This window comes from Papio anubis, chromosome 18 (assembly GCF_008728515.1).
Source record: "Papio anubis isolate 15944 chromosome 18, Panubis1.0, whole genome shotgun sequence".
Classification (NCBI taxonomy): Eukaryota; Metazoa; Chordata; class Mammalia; order Primates; family Cercopithecidae; genus Papio; species Papio anubis.
Window position 1 is genome coordinate 60,473,543 of NC_044993.1, and position 19,429 is coordinate 60,492,971.

The following is a 19,429-nucleotide window of genomic DNA, read 5'->3' on the forward strand; positions in this document are numbered from 1 at the left end:
GGACCGAAATACTCTCTTTGGTCCTGATTACCAAGGACCTTAATCTCCAACTTCTTTCCTTCTTCTGTGGGGGTTTTCTCCAAAAACATGGTTTCAATCTTATGAAAAATATTTAAAAATGTGTTCTTTCTGCTTCTAGGACCAGGGTGATTATGAGCCTTCATTCTGCCTCCCCTTGTATTTGTTGAGGAAGAGAGGAATCCTGCCTGTGTGCAAACATGGAGGACATTTATTTTCCATCTTGCATCACTGTAAGAAGCCAAAGCCCTGTTCACACCTACTGACTCTCCGTTAGCTCTGTGGTTTTTCTGGGTTGAAGATTAGCTTGGACAAGACACTTCCTCTGCAGAAGGGGATGTCTCCATGCAGAACATGCAGAACTTTGAAAGGTTTTTGAGCTGCCTACCATGCAATTGGGAGGTAAGATAAGTCACAGGCAACTGACGGAAAATGGAAAGACATAGGTTATTCAGTCCGTTAAAGGCCTTGTGTATCTAATCTATGGTGTACCTTCTCTTCTCACAGAGTTCTTGTGAGGATTAAATGACAATGTGTGAAACATGCTAAGTTCAGTGCCTGACATTTGACGGTCTCTCAGTATATTGTAGCTGTTTTTATTATTCCTAAGCTTGGATTTTTCTCGAATTGTTTCTTGTGTCATGTTTCCAGGATAAGATGGTAAATTCTTCCCTAGAGACTAATATTTTCTTCCTAATTAACTTATTAAACAAATATTTATTATGGTGTGTTTCTTTATTAAGTACTACAGGGAAGAAGATTTAAAAATAGATAAGACAAGGCTTCTTATCTATAAGACCTTGGTGTATAATGGGGAAAGCTGACAAATTTCACTGTTACAGTCATATGTAACTTGTTTGAGAGGCAAGGACTTTGCTGTCAGACATGTCTGTGACCCTGGGTAAGTACAACACTTGTATGAGTCTTAGTTTTCTTAGCTCTAAAATGAGGATAATGGTACCTACATAACAGATCTTTGTGAGCAGTGTTAATTTTGCTTTAAAATGTCAATTATATTTTACGTAAATTTAAAATATAAGAAAAAATCATGTATATACACCCATGTAGTTACCATTTCCGGCACTTCTACTTCTCTTCATTCTTTCAGGTAGCCTTAAGTTTCTGAGGCCATTTTTCTTCTGCCTGAAGAAATTCCTCTAAAATTTATTTTAGTGCCATTCTACTTCTGATGAATTATTTACATTTGTATGTCTGGAAAGTTCTTTATTTCACCCTTTTCTTATTACCAGACTTTATTTTTTTAGAGTAGTTGTAGGTTCACAACAATATTGAGCAGGGGATACGGACATTTCCCATATCCTCCTTGCTCCATCACCTTCACTTTTGAAAGATATTCTCACTGAGTATAGAATTCTAAGTTGACAGACTTTTTTTCTTTAGTACTTTAAAAATGCTACTCTACTCATCTTTTTGCTTGCATTGTTTCTCACAAGATTGCTATAATTATTTAAAAAATTTTCCCCATACCTGATCATCATCAGATTTTTAAAAAAATTGTCTTTGTCATTCTTGTTTTTGCTCCTTTTTACGTAATGTGTATTTTTTTCCTCCAGCTGCTTCTGTAATTTCCTCTTTATCACTGGTTTTAAGCAATTTATTTATGACGTGTATTGGTGCAGTTTTCTTCATGTTTCTTGGATCAATGGGTTTATAGTTAGCATAACATTTATAAAATTTTTGGTCATTAAATATTTTTCTGTTACCCATTCTCTGGGTCCTCTAATCACACATGTATTAGGCCAATTAAAGTTGGCCACAACTCACTGATGCTCTTTTGCTTTTATTCTTTCTTTTCTGCCTCTATGAAAAATTTCTATTGCTGTCATCAAATTTGCTAATCTTCTGTAATGTCTCATCTTCTGTTGATCCCCTCCAGTGTAATTTTAACCTCTGAAAGTTCAGGTTAGGTCTTTTATGTATCTTCCATGTCTCTACTTAATGTACTCAACTTTCCCTCCACATTCCTGAAAAAATTAGATACACTTATAATATTCTTTTAATATCCTTGTCTAAATAATTCTACCATATGTGTCATTTCTGGGTCTACTTTGAATGATTGTTTATTCTCTTATTATTCTCTTATTGATTATATTTTCCTGATTCTTTGCATTCCGGTTAACTTTTCTCTTTTTGAAAATTTAATTTAATTGGCTGGGTGCTGTGGCTCAAACCTGTAATCCCAGCACTTTGGGAGGCCGAGGCGGGCAGATCACGAGGTCAGGAGTTCAAGACCAGCCTGACCAACATGGTGAAACCCCATCTCTACTACAAATACAAAAATTAGCCAGATGTGGTGGCACCTGCCTGTAATTCCAGCTACTCAGGAGGCTGAGGCAGGAGAATTGCTTGAACCCGGGAGGCGGAGATTGCAGTGAGCCGTGATCATGCCACTGCACTCCAGCCTGGGCAACAGAGCATGACTTTGTTTAAAAAAATTATTTTATTTTATTTTACTTTACATTCTGGTATGTATGTGCAGAACATGCAGGTATGCTACATAGGTAAACATGTACAATGGTGGTTTGCTGCACCTATCAACCTGTCATCTAAGTTTTAAGCCCTGCATGCATTAGTTATTTGTCCTAATGCTCTCTTCCTTTGCCCCAACAGGCCCTGGTGTGTGTTGTACCCCTCCCTGTGTCCATGTGTTCCCATTGTTCAACTCCCACTTATGAGCGAGAACATGCGGTGTTTGGTTTTCTGTTCCTGTGTCAGTTTGCTAAGGATGATGGCTTCTACCTTCATCCATGTCCTTGCAAAGGACATGATCTCATTGTTTGTTATGGCTGCATAGTATTCCATGGTGTGTATGTACCACATTTTCTTTATCCAGTCTATCACTGATGGGCATATGGGTTGGTTCCATGTCTTTGCTATTGTAAATAGTGCTGCAATAAACATACGTGTGCATATGTCTTTATAGCAGAATGATTTATATTTTTGGGGTATATACCCAATAATGGGATTGCTGGGTCAAATGGTATTTCTGGTTCTAGATTCTTGAGGAATTGCTGCACTGTCTTTGACGATGGTTGAACTAATTTACATTCCCACCAACAGTGTAAAAACATTCCTATTTCTCCACAGCCTCACCAGCATTGATTGTTTCTTGACTTTTTAATAATTGTCATTCTGACTGACATGAGATGGTATCTCATTGTGTTTTTGATTTGCATTTCTCTAATGATCAGTGATGTTGAGCTTTTTCTCGTATGTTTGTTGGCTGCATAAATGTCTTCTTTTGAGAAGTGTCTGTTCATATCCTTTGCCCACTTTTGATGGGATTGTTTGGTTATTTCTTGTAAATTTGTTTAAGTTCCTTGTAGATTCTGAATATTAGATCTTTGTCAGATGGGTATATTGCAAATATTTCTCCCATTCTGTAGGCTGCCTGTTCACTCTGACGCTAGTTTCTTTTGCTGTGCAGCAGCTCTTTTGTTTAATTAGGTCTCATTTGTCAATTTTGGCATTTGTTGCAATTGCTTTTGGTGTTTTCATTTTGAAGTCTTTGCCCATGCCTCTGTCCTGAATGGTATTGCCTAGGTTTTCTTCCAGGGTTTTTATGGTTTTGGGTTTTTCATTTAAGTTTTTAATACATCTTGAGTTAATTTTTGTATCAGGTGTAACGAAGGGGTCCAGTTTCAATTTTCTGCATATGGCTAGCCAGTTTTCCCAACACCATTTATTAAATAGGAAATCCTTTTCCCATTGCTTGTTTTCATCAGATTTGTCAAAGATCCGATGGTTGTAGATGTGTGGTGTTATTTCTGAGGTCTCTGTTCTATTCCATTGGTCTATATGTCTGTTTCAGTACCAGTACCATGCTGTTTCGGTTACTGTTGCCTTGTAGTATAGCTTGAAGTCAGGTAGCATGATGCCTCCAGCTTTGTTCTTTTTGCTTAGGATTTTCCTGGCTATACAGGTTCTTTTTTTGGTTCCATATGAAATTTTAACTAGTTTTTTCTAATTCTGTGAAGAATGTCAATGGTAGTTTGATGGGAATAGCATTGAATCTATAAATTACTTTGGGCAGTATGGCGATTTTCATATATTGATTCTTTCTATCTATGAGGATGGAATGTTTTTCCATTTGTGTCCTCTCTTAGTTCCTTGAGCAGTGGTTTGTAGTTCTCCTTGAAGAGGTCCTTCATGTCCCTTGTTAGCTGTATTCCTAGGTATTTTAATGTTTTTGCAGCAGTTGCCAGGGATTTGCATTCCTGGTAAGTTTTGTTTAGGTATCAGACATTGTGATTTTAGCTTGTTGGGTGTTGGATAATTTTGTATTTCTATAAATATTCTTGAGCTTTGTTCTAAGATGCAATTAGGTTACTTGGAAACATTTTCATCTTTTGAGGCTTGCTTTTCTGTTTTTTTATGGAGACCAGAGCAGGCTTTAGTCTAGGGCTAATTTTGCACCACTCTCCAGGCAATTCCCTTCTAAGTACTCTCCCCAGTGCCCTGTGTTTTATGAAGTGTTTTGCTCTGGCTCGCAGGAATAGGAACTTTTCCTGGCTGTTTTGAACTCTTGGGATTGTTCCTTCTGCCACTCTCAGGTGTCTAGGAAAAGTCCTAGACTTGGATAGTTTTTTCACATTAATGTGGTAGTCAGTATTCAGTCTAGGGCCTGAGAGGGATTTCTTCAGATTTATCTCTCCCTGTCCCCACCCTCACCTTCTCCTTTTTGGTACTCTTCCCTGTGAACTCTAGTTATCTTGGTCTCTCTGAACTTCCAATTCTATCTCAATTCAGAGAAATTACTGGACTTTGCCTGAACCCCCCCTCCCTCCATATGTTGTAAATTGAAAACTCTTCCAGTAGTAAGTAGAGGCAATTTGTGGGGCTTATCTGATTTTGCTTCTTTCTTTCAGTGATCACTGACTTGTACTCCCTGATGTCCAATATTGGAAAACACATGTTACCTTTATTGTACCCCATTTTTAAGTAGTTTCAGGTAGAGGAGTAAATCTAGTCCCTGTTATTTCATCTTGGTTTCAAGCAACAGTCTCTGTTACGAGAGTTAAATTTAAAATATGTGTGTGAAAAATGCCCAGTGCAGCCAGGAAATACGTAAACAATATTCATTTACTTCTCCTTATGTTGTGTTTGTGATCTTAAGCCGAGGTCTGTATTTATTCTGGGTATTTTCGCTTCTTTGTTTGAAATAATGCTTTGAATATCACAACTGTGTGTGAATTCCCTATGTCTACCAATACAGTCTCATCTCAGTGACTAATTTCCCAAAATAATTTATAGAGAAGTACAAAGGTCTTATTTCTGCTTATGAATGACTTTATTTGGGTCCAACTACAATCTGGCTTAATTAATTGATTTGTTAGTAGTTACTCTTGATTTATAAATCATATTTGATCTTTAACCAAGATACATGGCTAATGTAGTGATAAACGTCCAAATTGGACCATGTGCTAAATTTTGCTTTCTCTGGTTATCTGTTGTTGGAGAAATCGTAATTGGCCTATGCAGGAAGAGACATTTGTCACCTAGTGGCAAATACACAAATTGCAGGCATAGTTCTACACAGTTACTAACAGGTTCTACTACAGTGGTTCCCAAGATAAAGTACATAGATGACAAGGGTCCTTGAGTGCAGAGATGACAATTCTTAATCTATTATCTTTATTTTATACACACACACACACAAACCCAGAAAATTCACATTTATCAACAATAAACTACACAGAATAACTAAAGTGTCATTTATCATTATTTCTATGGGCTGGAATTCTAAAACAAAAATAATGGCTACTAGTTAGTAAGAAAATATTATTTTTTAATATTCACTTCTAAGCCTGGAAAAAACTGCAAGGAAAGCATTATTATCTACTCTTTTCAAGTGAGAAAAGTGAGTCACTGTTCTCAGCACAGTGTGAAAACACTGGTTGTCATGAACCAGTAAGAAAATGTTTGGCAGTTACAATTTTACTTGATGTTAAGATTATGAGAATGAATGAATTATTACTTATTATAGATGTTTCTCTACCACAGTAGAGTTTGTTAATGTGATACAGTAAACTAGATCATTTTGGGATCAGACAGATGTGGATTCAAATCTTGGCTCAGCCACTAATTAGTTTTGTGATCTTGGGAATATTACTTCACTTATCTGAATGAGCCTCAGTTTGTTTGTTTTTTGAGCCAGAGTCTCATTCTTATCGCCCAGGCTGGTGTATAATGGCACGATCTCGGGTCACCGCAACCTCTGCCTCCCGGGTTCAAGTGATTATCCTTCCTTAGCCTCCCGTATAGCTGGGATTACAGGTGCCTGCCACTGTGCCCGGCTAATTTTTTTTTATTTTTAGTAGAGACGGGGTTTCACCATGTTAGCCAGCCTGGTCTCGAACTCCTGACCTTTGGTAATCTGCCCACCTAGGCCTCCCAAAGTGCTAGGATTACAGGTGTGAGCCCCTGAGCCTGGTCCTAGTTTTTTACCAATAAATAATAATAAGATCTGGCATCATCTCAGCACTTACTGTGTGCCAGCCACCACTGTAAGGTGAGGTGAAGGCTACTATTACTCCCATTTCACAGATGAGGAAAATGAGGCTTAGAGAGGTCACTTGCCCTAAATCACATGGATAATCAATAGGGAACCAGGATTGGAAGCATGGCTCACAACAGTATCACATAAAAATAGACAAAATGATACCTATCTTAAAAAGTAGTCAGTAAAAATTAAATGTCATAATATATTGTTTCTGACACATAGTGGGTCATTAATAAGTGATATTCCCCATTTTCTCAGTGCAATCTCTTAAGGAGTCCGTGCACAGAGACCTGATAATTTTAAAAATATAGTTTTTACTGGAGAAAATACTTGAGATCCATGGGCAAATTCAAATTCAGAAAATGCAGGAAACTTTTAAGATACCTTAGGAATAATATTACTTTATGTGGGTTCCTTGCCTGAGGCTTTACATGGGTATTCTAAGATAATCTTTGCAGCAATTATGAGAGGCGGGCACCGTCATCAGCACCATTCCCACCGAGAATTGTGCAGGACATGTCTGCCTCATTCAGGTTCATCTAGTAAGGGCTGGGAAATGGAGGCAGTCTTTAAATCCAGGCAGTCTGAGTCCAGAGTTCTGGCTCTAACCACTAAGCCATTAAGGCTCATCACAGCTCTTAATATGCCTTATTTTTAACTATTTCTTTTTTTTTTTTTTTTTTTTTTTGCATTTCTGACTGAAGCCAGCTGTGGGCTTGCTGCCGGAATTGTCATAATTATTCAAGAAGATGCTACCCCACTCATGGGTGCAGCATCCTATTTAAAGGTAATACCACAAGTTCAAGACAGGTTATGCAAATATTTCCACAGCACCTCCATTGTGTGATTACCCTCCTGCCACAGCCTGATTTCAAATTCCTGTTCACGAAAGCTAATTTGGAGCCAAGGAGGGTCGGATGCACAAAATCCTGGAAATCATATGAGAAATTCCTTTTCCTCACAGGTTTATAGCAATTAAATCCTTGATACTGAATTGCTCATCAATTCCACAGGAGGTGGAAGTGATTGCCTCTGCAGGTAGCAATCATTTTGTGCAATTGCCACAATTATCAATCCCCTTCAGGATGATTGGAATTTAGAAATAGGAACCAGAAGAGTGTTAGGTTTTTCAAGACATGGGGTAATATTAGAAACCTGCCAATGAGAAATCATGTCTTTCTCTTCATGAAAGTTTCTTAGCAAGTGAACAGTGGTTAGAAAATACATCCACATTTCTGAGTCTCTTCCCTTAAAGAGTTTAATGCATTGTATATACCGAAAAGGCTTAATGGATTTCGAAATCTACAATGAGTTTTAACTTTTCACTATTCCCATTAATTTATATGCTGACACGTGTACGTCTCTGACATGTGTTAAAGTCTAAGTAATTTTTAATGCTGGCGATGGTATTGGAAGTATACACTTCCCATCCCACTCTGGAAAGGTAATTTCACAACATGCATAAAAGCCTTAAAATGTTTAAACTCTTTGTCCTCGTCATTTCTCTTTTGGAAATCTATCCTAAGAAAAAATTCAGACATTAAAAAAAAAAGATTTAAGTACTCAGTGTTATTTCCAATAGCAAAATATTAGAAAACACTTTAAAGCTCAATAATAGGAGAATAGTTAAATAAATTATGGTTCATTAAATGATGGTGCATTATGCAGCTATTAAAAGTTATGTTTTTGAAGAGTAGTTAATGACACATGGAAAATGTTCATTATAGAATGTCAAGTGGAAAAAATAAACACAATCATAGTTGAATAATAAGTGTAATGTAATTTGTTAATTATCCATTATGTAACTCTGAAATGTAGGTGTTTTTATTCCCGTATTGCAGAAAAGGAAACAAAGGCTCAGAGAATTTAGATGAGAGATAGAGACCAAGAGAAAGGAAAAAATGCTCGATGGAAAGACACAAAATGTATTGGTGGTTACCATGGAGAAGTGGGAACCAGATACAATCGTGTTCTTTATGCATGGTGGTCGTCTCCACCGTAAGTATGCATTACCGTTGGAATCAGAAAAGAATAAATACCATTAAAATAGTCTGTGCACCTAAGGCACGGATGGCTTTGGAAAAGAACTTTTTTTTTTTTTTTTTTTTTTTTTGAGACGGAGTCTCACTGTGTCTCCCAGGCTGGAGTGCAGTGGCGCGATCTCGGCTCACTGCAAGCTCCGCCCCCCGGGTTCACGCCATTCTCCCGCCTCAGCCTCCCAAGTAGCTGGGACTACAGGCGCCCACTACCGCGCCCGGCTAGTTTTTTGTATTTTTAGTAGAGACGGGGTTTCACCATGTTAGCCAGGATAGTCTCGATCTCCTGACCTTGTGATCCACCCGCCTCGGCCTCCCAAAGTGCTGGGATTACAGGCTTGAGCCACCGCGCCCGGCCAAGAACTTTTTTTTTTGAGCTGGGCTGCATGAAGCAGGATTTACTACCCCAGTTCCAGCCTTCAAACAAGCAAACTTGAGCACAATCTTGCTTGGCTGCTCTGGCCTCTGGGTAGAGGTAGTTCAGACACAGATATGCCCGACCTGAATCAGGGCTGGCAGTCTCTGCACAGCTGTCTCCTCTCACTGCATTTCATTTCCTGTTGCCAAACAAAGCATGTGGTAAATTCAGCCACACTCAGAGTTTTGGCACTAACTGCAGCATTTCTTAAAAGCATGGTCCAGCAACCCCCAACATTGGAATCACCTGGGTTCCTTCTTAATACCATCCATCCTTAGGCCTTTCAGACCTCCTGAAACAAGATGAGGATGGGAAGTCTGCATCTGGAACAAGAGGTCCAGGTGATTCTTGTGTACACTAATGTTAGACAATCACTGCTCCAGGGGACTCTACCACTAAAAGAAAGAAAAGAAAGAAGCCAATGCTTAACCCAGTGAGAAGTTCTATAGGGCAGATATCTGGGGGCAGAAAACGCTTCTAATCACATCAGGTCAGCAACTTCCTACTAATATCCTGACTCTGTTCCTCGCCATTTGGGATGACCTTTACTTTGGGAAATTACTCTCACTCTCTGAGTCTCATTGTTCTTATCTCTGAAATGGGAGTAATAACAATAATAGTAATATAATAAGTATTATTATGGCTGGATCTACCCTATAGAACAAAAGCCAAAGTTACTCTTGCCTGAAATGTAAGTGTGCAGTGATCAATGAGTCCTCAAGTCAGACTTATACATATATACACACACACACACACACACACATATATATATATATGGTTGTTGCTGTTGTTGTTTTGAGACAGGATGTTGTTCTGTTACCCAGCAGGGAGTGCAGTGGTGCAATCATAGCTCACTGCAGCATCAACCTTCCAGTCTCAAGTGATCCTCCTGCTTTAGCCTCCCAAGTAGCTGGGACTACAGACACACACCACCATGCCCAGCTAATTTTTTATTAATACAATTTTCAATAGAGACAGGGTCTTACTATGTTGCCCAGGCTGGTCTCAAACTCCTGGCCTTAAGGGTTCCTCCCATCTCAGCCTCCCAAAGTGCTAGGATTATAGCACCATGCCCAGTGTCTCAAGCCAGATCTTTAAGATGGTGTGCAGATCCTCTATGACCCACTCTCTCTTTTCCCATAAGCTCTCTGACACCATCTTCTACTCCCCTTTCTCTCACTTCATTCAGGGACTCCATCCTCTTCGTTTTTCTTAAACATGCCAGGCACACTCTCAACATAAGGCACTTGAATTGACTGCTCCCTCTGCCTGGATATCCGCATGTCTAACTCCATCACCTCTTTTGCTCAAGTTATCTTTTCCATGCCACCATCCTCTTTGAAATTTCAACCCCTTCCTCATGATCATACTTCTAGTCTTCCTCCCCTGCTTTTCTTCATTTTCTGTTGCACTTTCGCCTGCTAATATGCTATATAATTACCACTGTATCATCCTTATTGTTGCTGTCCCCACCTCCCACACATCTCTGTTGGGATGGAAACCACACAAATCTAGGAGTTGTTGTCTTTTTGTTGTTGTTCTCTCATGTCCCCAGGCCCCTTGAACTGTGCCTGGCATGTGGCACATACTCAGGATATAGTTGTCAGATAAATGCCCAGGTGAAGGAATGAAAAAAGAACTTGAAAAATCTCCTCCACTCCCTCATTTACCAGGGAGATTGATAGTAACTTAAGGCAGAATGACTTGAATGTTCAGGGATTTACTTATTTGCCTCTTGTTTTATCTGGGGTTGGGCTAATTTCTCAGAAATCCCTATTAATCTCCCCTATTCTTCTTGTCAAAAAAGGCTTTGCATCTCTGAGAGGGACCTAGATATAGGTACAGATGACAGAGATAGGTACAGACATAGGTACAGATGACTGTTCAACGGCGGGCCAATGGGCAACGATTTTGCCATGAATATTGTTTACGAAAAACAACAACAATCAAATGGCTCCGAAAAAGATGGGTCAACACCTCCCTTCCCAAAGACATGGGGGGAGAAAGCGTTCTGCAACCTACCCAGACCCAGGAGGCCATGATTTGTTCTGTTGAGACAAGCTTGAACAATCACAGTCGTCCCACCCAAGAAGCCTCTTGACCTCATGAGGTTAATAAAATTTCCCAAGTAAGTAAAACCGTGTCTGACTCTCTGCCCTTTCCAAGTCCCCCTGAAGGACCCTCAGAAAACAGAACTACTGACTTAGAAATAAAAATGTGAATAAAGGGGAAGTATTGTAGACTGTGAAACTCGCCACATCTCAGCAGTGGGTGTTGCTGGCATTTTAATGACTGCTATTGCTATTATTTGTCCTCACCAATACACTTGAAGATCTCAGTAACTGTTGCTACTTCTTTGCTCTGAAGACCTTCCAATTTGCTCCAAATTGGACTGAGTGATACGATTAGCCCACATCAGCCACTTGTTAATCCGGATAAAAGACCAGCTTTCTTTCTCCATTACCCCAGGTCTCCGTGGAGGTGATCAATAAGAATATGCGAAGCCCCCAGAAGGGCACCATTCCCAGGAGAGAGCGCCAGAGGGCAGAGTCACAAAAAGTTTCTTTGCACTGCTTGGACTTCTTTATGCCAGACCCACTTGACTTTAATGATTGTTTTTGTCATTCTGCACAGCAAGGTGCAATCTATCTTTTCTGATATTTCAGAACAGGGTGCTCCCCTCTCGTGCTTGGGTTTTTTTCAGATAACCACGCTGGAATTCTTTAGCAATCACTTGCAGTGAGACAAACCGGAAAGCAGAAAAAGGAAAAAATGGATGACCCATGGAGTATTCAAACCACACCAAGCAGCCTTTCTCCAATTCCTGGCACGCAGTCACAGATAAGAGGGAGCTGAAAGAATCACATCTCCTTTGGAGCCTGAGGCTGTTATCTACAAAGATAGGGCAGTGGGATGGAAGTGGGGTCCCAATTGAGGAAGACCTTAGATCAAGGTTCTGATACTTTTCATCAACGTGAACTTGAATAATTCGTTTAACCTTTCTGTGACTCAGTTTCTTGAATCACAGACGAGAACAATAATACTTCTTATAGAGATGATGTGAGTACTAGAGGTAATTGCTTAAAGATGTTGATACATAATGAGTACAGATTACATTATTACTGCATGGAGCAATGCCCATTTGAAATCCTCTGAGGGCTGGTGGTTCATTTGTTGTGAACAGAACTCCTCTGTTTCTTAGTCCTTTATATTACTGGTTATTTTTCTCCCTTAGGCAAAGATCTCCGGTGATGGTGATGATTTCCATAATCTTGTCACCTTAATTGCTGCTGTCACTGTAAGTATTGAAATTAATTTTGATTTCTTTTTGTTTCTGCTTAGCACTTCGAATGTGACTAATGGGATTATTTTTGGCTTTGGCTTGGAGCAGTTTTCCCAGGAGCTTGAGCGGTGCTGGCCCGCGTTTTCCAAGTGAGGCCAACTTTCTTTACAGGGATCGTATGGGTTTTGGAAATCTCCGAAAAGAGAATCAGTTAGCTGTGGTCATTTCAGTTAAATGACACATAAATGGTGTATGCTTTCTGCTTGCAAATTCTCTCTTGTATATCTTCATGAAACCTTACGTGTTGAGCTTACTGCAACTTGGGTATTGCAATATAATGCTTTATGTGGATTATGCAACTTCTCATCAAAACTCCAAGGGCTAAAGGTCAAGGTCTTCGCTTTACAAATCAGGAAACTAACTAGTAAGTAGCAAGACCAGGATTCAAACCTGAGCATGTTGCACTCTAAAGCCAATGCTCATTTTGACAAACTAGGCTGCTTCTGCAAATTTGCTCTGATGATTTTTAATATCTACTTTGAGGGTATTTGATTAAGGTAAATATGCCACCTGAAGGGGAGGCTTCCTTCTTTTTGATAATTTATATTGTGCTTGGCTTTCAAGGTTTATTCTCACTTACCTTCCCTGTTTATTCTATCGTGGGCTCTTTCCAACATGTAAAGCTACATCCCTTATTCCATTCTTGCCCCTCTGCAATTCATTATCCCCGTAGCAGCTTTACTGTGAACATCTGGAAAACAGAAATCTCATTATATTACATCCACGCCTTAAAATCGTCAATGACTTTCCATTTCTTGTAGGAGGAATCTGTAGTGGATTAAATATAGTTACAATTTTTTTTGTCACTCCTTCCGTCAAGAATGCTGGCCCTGTGACTTATTTCGATCAGTATAATGTAGCCCAAAAAAAGTGGTAGTGGCCCATCTAAAGCTGGGCCTTAAGAGACCTGCAGCTCTCAGTTTTGCTTCTTTGGAATGTTCCTTCTTAGAATCCAGCTGCCATGCTGGGAGGAAGCCCAAGCTAGCCGTGTCTTAAACATTCCAACTCCATCCAATATCCAGGTGAATGCATCAGCATGACAGAGCCCAGGGAATGCTAACAAAAGAATCACCTAAGCAATTCATAGAATCATGAAAAAAATTATAAATTATTATTGTTTTAAGCCCTTAAGTTTTGGTGTGATCTGTTACTCAGCAATAGAAAACCAAAACCAAATCCAAAAGCTTATCATGGCCTTCAAGACCCTGCATGACCTGAGCACCGGCTGATTCGCTTTACTAGTATCAAGCCATTTTCCATATTACTCACTATGCTCCCAGTAAACTGGGCTTCTTAGAGATTCTTAAACACATCAACCCTTTCTTGATTCAAGACTTTTGCTTTATCATTCCAACTACCTGGGACATTATTTTCTTTTTCTTTTTCTTTTTTTTTTTTTGAGACGGAGTCTCGCTCTGTCGCCCAGGCTGGAGTGCAGTGGCGCGATCTCAGCTCACTGCAAGCTCCGCCTCCCGGGTTCACGCCATTCTCCTGCCTCAGCCTCCGGAGTAGCTGGGACTACAGGTGCCCGCCACCTCGCCCGGCTAGTTTTTTTGTATTTTTTTTAGTAGAGACGAGGTTTCACCGTGTTAGTCAGGATGGTCTCGATCTCCTGACCTCGTGATCCGCCCGTCTAGGCCTCCCAAAGTGCTGGGATTACAGGCTTGAGCCACCGCGCCCGGCCGACATTATTTTCTTTATTCTTAGCATGGCAGGCTTCTAGTCATCCTTCTGGCTTAAATATCCTTCTTTTTGAGAACCGACATGTCTTCCCTATTTAGTGAGTCACCCAACCCTGTTTTTTAATTTATCACTATGTTCTGATTGTTTTATTACTTCCACTGTTATAATTTGCAATTGCATATTTCTCTGTTGACTCATTATGTCTTTCCCAATAGATTTACTTTATTTTATGTTTTATTTACTTATTTTTTTCGAGACAGATCTCACTCCTGTCACCCAGGCTGGAGTGAGGTGGCATGATCTTGGCTCACTACAACCTCTGCCTCCTGGGTTCAAGCGACTCTTGTGTCTCAGGCTCCCGAGTAGCTGGGATTATAGGTGCATACCACCACGCCCGGCTAATTTTGTTGTATTTTTAGTAGAGATGGGGTTTCACCATGTTGACCAGGCTGGTCTCGAACTCCTGACCTCAAATGATCCATCTCCCTCAGCCTCCCAAAGTGTTGGGATTACAGGTGTGAGCCACCGTGCCAGGCCTGTCTTTCCCAATAGATTTTAAATAACACAATGGTAAAGACCAGCTCTGCCTTTTTAAACAGTGGATATTTTGTATCTAGTACCGTGCCCAGACACATGGTAGGTATACAATAAATATATTTGTTGAATAAATAAATGATTGGTATGCCATGCATTCCAGCCCCTGTTAATAGGTTGCCTTAAAGTTATGCTAGGACTCTATCTCTGCCTTTCTACGCAAAGGCTACGTCTGGCACGTGGACATTTTTCTCCCTTTGCACATTAGGCAGATGTTAGGTGGGATCCTGCATGATAGAAACTCAGCCAGAACTTGTGAAATGCAGAGATCATTGGGTGTGAATCATCTGGGTTCCTTTCTTTTTGTCCAAATACTTGCGTGCTTTGGTTTATTTTGTAGGTGGGAATCTGACAGCTACATAGGCAATCTCTATAAATGTAACCTAAAAATATTATGCTCTCTGCTGTACAAAGTATTTTAAAATATATTCCTTTATTTTATCCACCCATTCATTTATCTATATATATCCATCCTTCCATCTATCCATTCATCCATCTATTCATTTATTTGTTCATTCTCTCAGCATTTTTTTTTTTAACAGAGTTTTGCTTTGTTACCCAGGCTGCAGTGCAATGGTGTGATCTTGGCTCACTGCAACCTCCACCTCCCGGGTTAAGGCGATTCTCCTGCCTCAGCCTCCAGAATAGCTGGGATTACAAGCATGTGCCACCACGCCCGGCTAATTTTTGTATTTTTAGTAGAGACGAGGTTTCACCACTTTCGCCAGGCTGGTTTCAAACTCCTGACCTCAGGTGATCCACCCTCCTCAGCCTTCCAAAGTGCTGGGATTACAGGCGTGAGCCACTGCACCCACCCTGTTTCAGCAAATATTTATTGAGCCTCTTTTATGTGCCAGGCACCATTCTAGACGCAAGCATACAATAGTCAATAAAGCAGATGTGGTCCTGTCCCTAATGAAGATTACTGATGAGTGGCTGGCCATGAAAAGACAAACAAAAATGTTAAAAGTATGTAATTACAAATGGAGAACATTGCTGTAAAATTAGTGAAGAGGGCGCTGTCATATGTACTGACATGGTCACGCTTGCCATGAATATATCACACCTCTTTCTGTCTTAAATGCCTTTCAAAGACCCTCCTATTTGCCCTTGACATAAAATTCATCTTTCTTATAGTCCTTTCATGGCTCCATCCTCCCTTTTCCCCTCTCTTTCCTAAATGACTTCTGTTGTTTCTGTTTTCACACATATTTTCACTTCTAGATCAGAGTTTTTCAACCCCAGGGCTACGTAATTCTTTGTTGTAGGAGATGTCCTGAGCATTGTAGAATGTTTGCAGTCTCCTTTCCTCTACCCGCTAGATGCCAGTTGCACTTCCCCCTACCGTCAATTTGTGACAAGCAAAAATATCTGCAGAAATTTCCAAATGTTTTCTGGGAGGCAAACGCACCGTTGGTTGAAAACTACAGTTCTAGGTTAAGAGTATGGGGTGTGGCATTGGGAAGGTTATCCTGTCCTTGTTGAGCACTCTCTACTGTCAATCAAAGTGCACCCGTCCTCCAGCCAAGGGGTGGCTGCATGACTGACATTAGGCTCCTAAAGTACTTCCTCTCTGGAATTTATTCTTAGGTAAAACATTGGATTGAAAACAGGTGATCCATCCTCCTGCTGCTTCCAGAGGAATCTAGCTACTTAAAGTTTCCTGAAACTGCACGTTTTGAGTTCTAGTTCACCTGTCTTGGTGCTTCTTAAAACTGCCCTATATTAATCCAGTAAGCTTCCTTTCTCCCTTAGAGTCAGTTTCTATGATTTATGACCAAAGAATAACTATCTGGCACATCCTCCTACATACTTAACAATTTTTTAGGATACCAGTAGTTACATATTCTCTGTCTTTGTGTCTGTCTCTCTCCCCTGACCCCTTGCCCCTCCTTCTCTCCCTCTCCTGCTGCCTCCCCCTCCCTCTCTCTCTCTCATTCTGTCTTCTTCCTTCTCTATTGCTCTTTCTCTCACTTCCACTGCTGTGTCTGGAAAATCCTGCCATTCACCTGGCTCATCATCCTTCAAGACCCAGATTAATTGCTATTTCCTTCCATTAATATTCCAGAAACTTTACACTGGTTCTTCTATTTTCCCTGGGGGACTGTGTACATTCTTTGAGAGCAGCACCGTTTTAGTCTGTTCTCACACTGCTATGAAGACATAGCTGACACTGGGTAATTTATAAAGGAAAGAGGTTAAATTGACTTGCAGTTCTGCATGTCTGGGGAGGCTTCAGGAAACTTACAATCACGGCAGAAGGTGAAGGGAAAGCAAGTTTGGATCTTCTCACATGGCGGCAAGAGAGAGAAAAGTGAGGAGTAAAGGGGGAAGAGCCCCTGGTAAAACCATCAGCTCTTGTTAGAACTCACTCACTATCACAAAAACAGCATGGGGGAAACCGACACCATGACCCAATCACCTCTCACGAGGTCTCTCCTTCAACACCTGGGGATTACAATTCAAGATGAGATTTGGGTGGGGACACAGCCAAGCCATATCAAGCATCTATCACACCACGCTGCTATATTTGCTTGGTCATCTGTGTCCCTGCCATGCAGCACTCCTTTGGGGTGAGGATCAAGCCTCTGAGGGCTGCATGTGTGACAACGGGACCGGGCACACAGTTCCTGCTCAGCCATTGTTCTTTGCTGGGGTAAGGAGATGGATAGATGCACTGCCCCTGCGCAAGGACAAAAGGTCGGAGATTCATTCTCCTCTATGACTGACAGAAATTGTGCTGAACTGTCTCAGAATAAACCTTTCGTGGGTTTGCACTCCTATGCTCAAAGTGCCCTGGGCCAAAATCAAAGAGTTTATTCTTCCTGATGTGCAGAGGACAAACAGTACAAAGTCACTGTGACCTTGGAGATTCTGCTTTCTTCAAAAATAACATGTTTTTTTTGTTGTTGTTATAAAACAGTACAAATGTATTATAGAGAATTTATATAATACAAAAAGGCATTAAGAAGAAAATAAGAATCACCCATAACCCCAGAACCCAGAGACAAATGCTGGCTTTTTGAAGTACTTTCTTCTGATATTTTCTCTCTATGTACTCACAATTTGTAGAGGTATTTATTTACATACTATTTTTGTTACATGCTTTCTCTCATTTAATCATAAATAACACTCATTTTCCTTTATGTATTCTTACAGAGCACTGCTTTTAGAATCTGCATACTACTCCACCTTATAGGTAAGCTACTGTCGATTTAATCAATCTCTTTCTTTGCCAAAACTATGTCATTTTCCTATTTTTGGTGGGTGGTGATAAAGTAACACTTTTCTTGTTCCTGCCCAACTTCAGAGCACAATGAGGTTTAGACACAGGAAATTCAGATAGGTGGGGATCAAACTGTCATCTCAGTTACTGATTGGTTACTGATTGGTTTCTAGTTTAGAGGATGCTGCCTAGGTGGAGAAACAGAATTCTATGATACTGTAACCCAGAACTGGACAGGCTTATCCAGGGCAGGCATGAGCACTGCTGCCAAACCTCAGGCCTCCTGCTTAGGGGCAGACCTCTCATGTTATGTCTGGAGAACAGACCCGTAGATATCCTCTCAGCAAGAAGTCAGATTCTTTCCAAAAGGAGGTGCAAAAGGAAGGCAGGACAGGCCAGATCAGTGTCTGCTAAATTCACAAACCAGACTGACCTCTCCCCTTTCCTTGGCACAACCAAGGAGTAATATACCCTAGTGGATGTCTTCCATCTTACTATGTTGGACATCTTTGAAAACAAATCCACGACTCTTTTCTTTTTTCTTTTCTTTTCTTTCTTTTTTCTTTTTTTTTTGAGATAGAGTCTTGGTCTGTCACCCAGGCTGGAGTGCAGTGGCATGATCTTGACTCACTGCAACCTCTACCTCCCAGGTTCAAGTGATTCTCCTGCCTCACCCTCCCAAGTAGCTGAGATTACAGGTGCCCGCCACCACACCCGGCGAATTTTTGTATTTTCAGTAGAGATGGGGTTTTACCATGTCAGTCACGTTGGTCTCGATCTCCTGACCTGAGGTGATCCTCCCACCTCAGCCTCCCAAAGTGCTGGGATTACAGGTGTGAGCCACCGCACCCGGCCGTGACTACTTTCTTAAGGTAAATTTCTGGAAGAATTACTGTATAAAGGAAATTGAATATTTTTAAGACTTTTGAAACTTAGTTCCAACTTGTTTACTACAAAGTTTACTCCAGCTGCAATGTATGCAGTTGACCATGTCACTGTCTTTACACCAGCATTGAGGGGTAACACTTTAAGGCTTTTCTTCTATTTGTCTGATTTTTAAAGGCAGCTTTTTCTTTTTTTTAAAAATTTTTGTTTATCTGAATAATAATGAAACTGATTTTCTTTTTTTGTATCAATTTGTAATTTAGGGCCCTTTTGCTCTGCACCTTTGTCCATTTCTTTCTGCTGAATGTTAATATTTTCCCACGGATTCATACGCTAAATACATTAAACTTTTATCTGATATTTTTTAATTTGTTGTTTTATTTTGTTTGTAATTTAAATAGATCTGATATTGTCAAATTTGTTGAGTGTTTGCTTTGTGATTTTTTTCTATTGCTTACAAATTTCTTCCTCTTCAGATGCAAAATCTTTAATGTTTTAAAATTTTATTCATGTATTTGCACTTATTTTAATCTGATTGGAATTTATTTTGGTGTGTGTTATAAGATTAAAGCTTGATTTCTCCTGTAACAAATAGATAATTAATTGTCCAGCCTCATTTATGTTTTCTTTCACTGGTAACTGGTGCATCTTTTATGTTTCATGTATCTGTCAACTTGTCTGCTACAATATTATATGTAGTATC

The 19,429-nt window shown here is 40.1% G+C and overlaps 2 long non-coding RNA genes across 2 annotated transcripts in view; both read left to right on the forward strand.

The window, feature by feature from the left end:
- Positions 1 to 836: 836 nt before the first annotated feature.
- Positions 837 to 8,460, forward strand: LOC110742002. Its single transcript, XR_002519149.2, has 3 exons — positions 837 to 919; positions 7,246 to 7,328; positions 8,383 to 8,460. It is a non-coding gene; the product is annotated as an uncharacterized LOC110742002 (long non-coding RNA).
- The window catches only part of LOC103880332, a 38,561-nt gene continuing 27,584 nt past the window's right edge, over positions 8,453 to 19,429 (forward strand). Inside the window, exons 1-3 of the long non-coding RNA XR_004179840.1 lie at positions 8,453 to 8,539; positions 12,231 to 12,293; positions 17,775 to 17,814. This is a non-coding gene — a long non-coding RNA (uncharacterized LOC103880332). The remainder of the gene's footprint in view (positions 8,540 to 12,230; positions 12,294 to 17,774; positions 17,815 to 19,429) is intronic.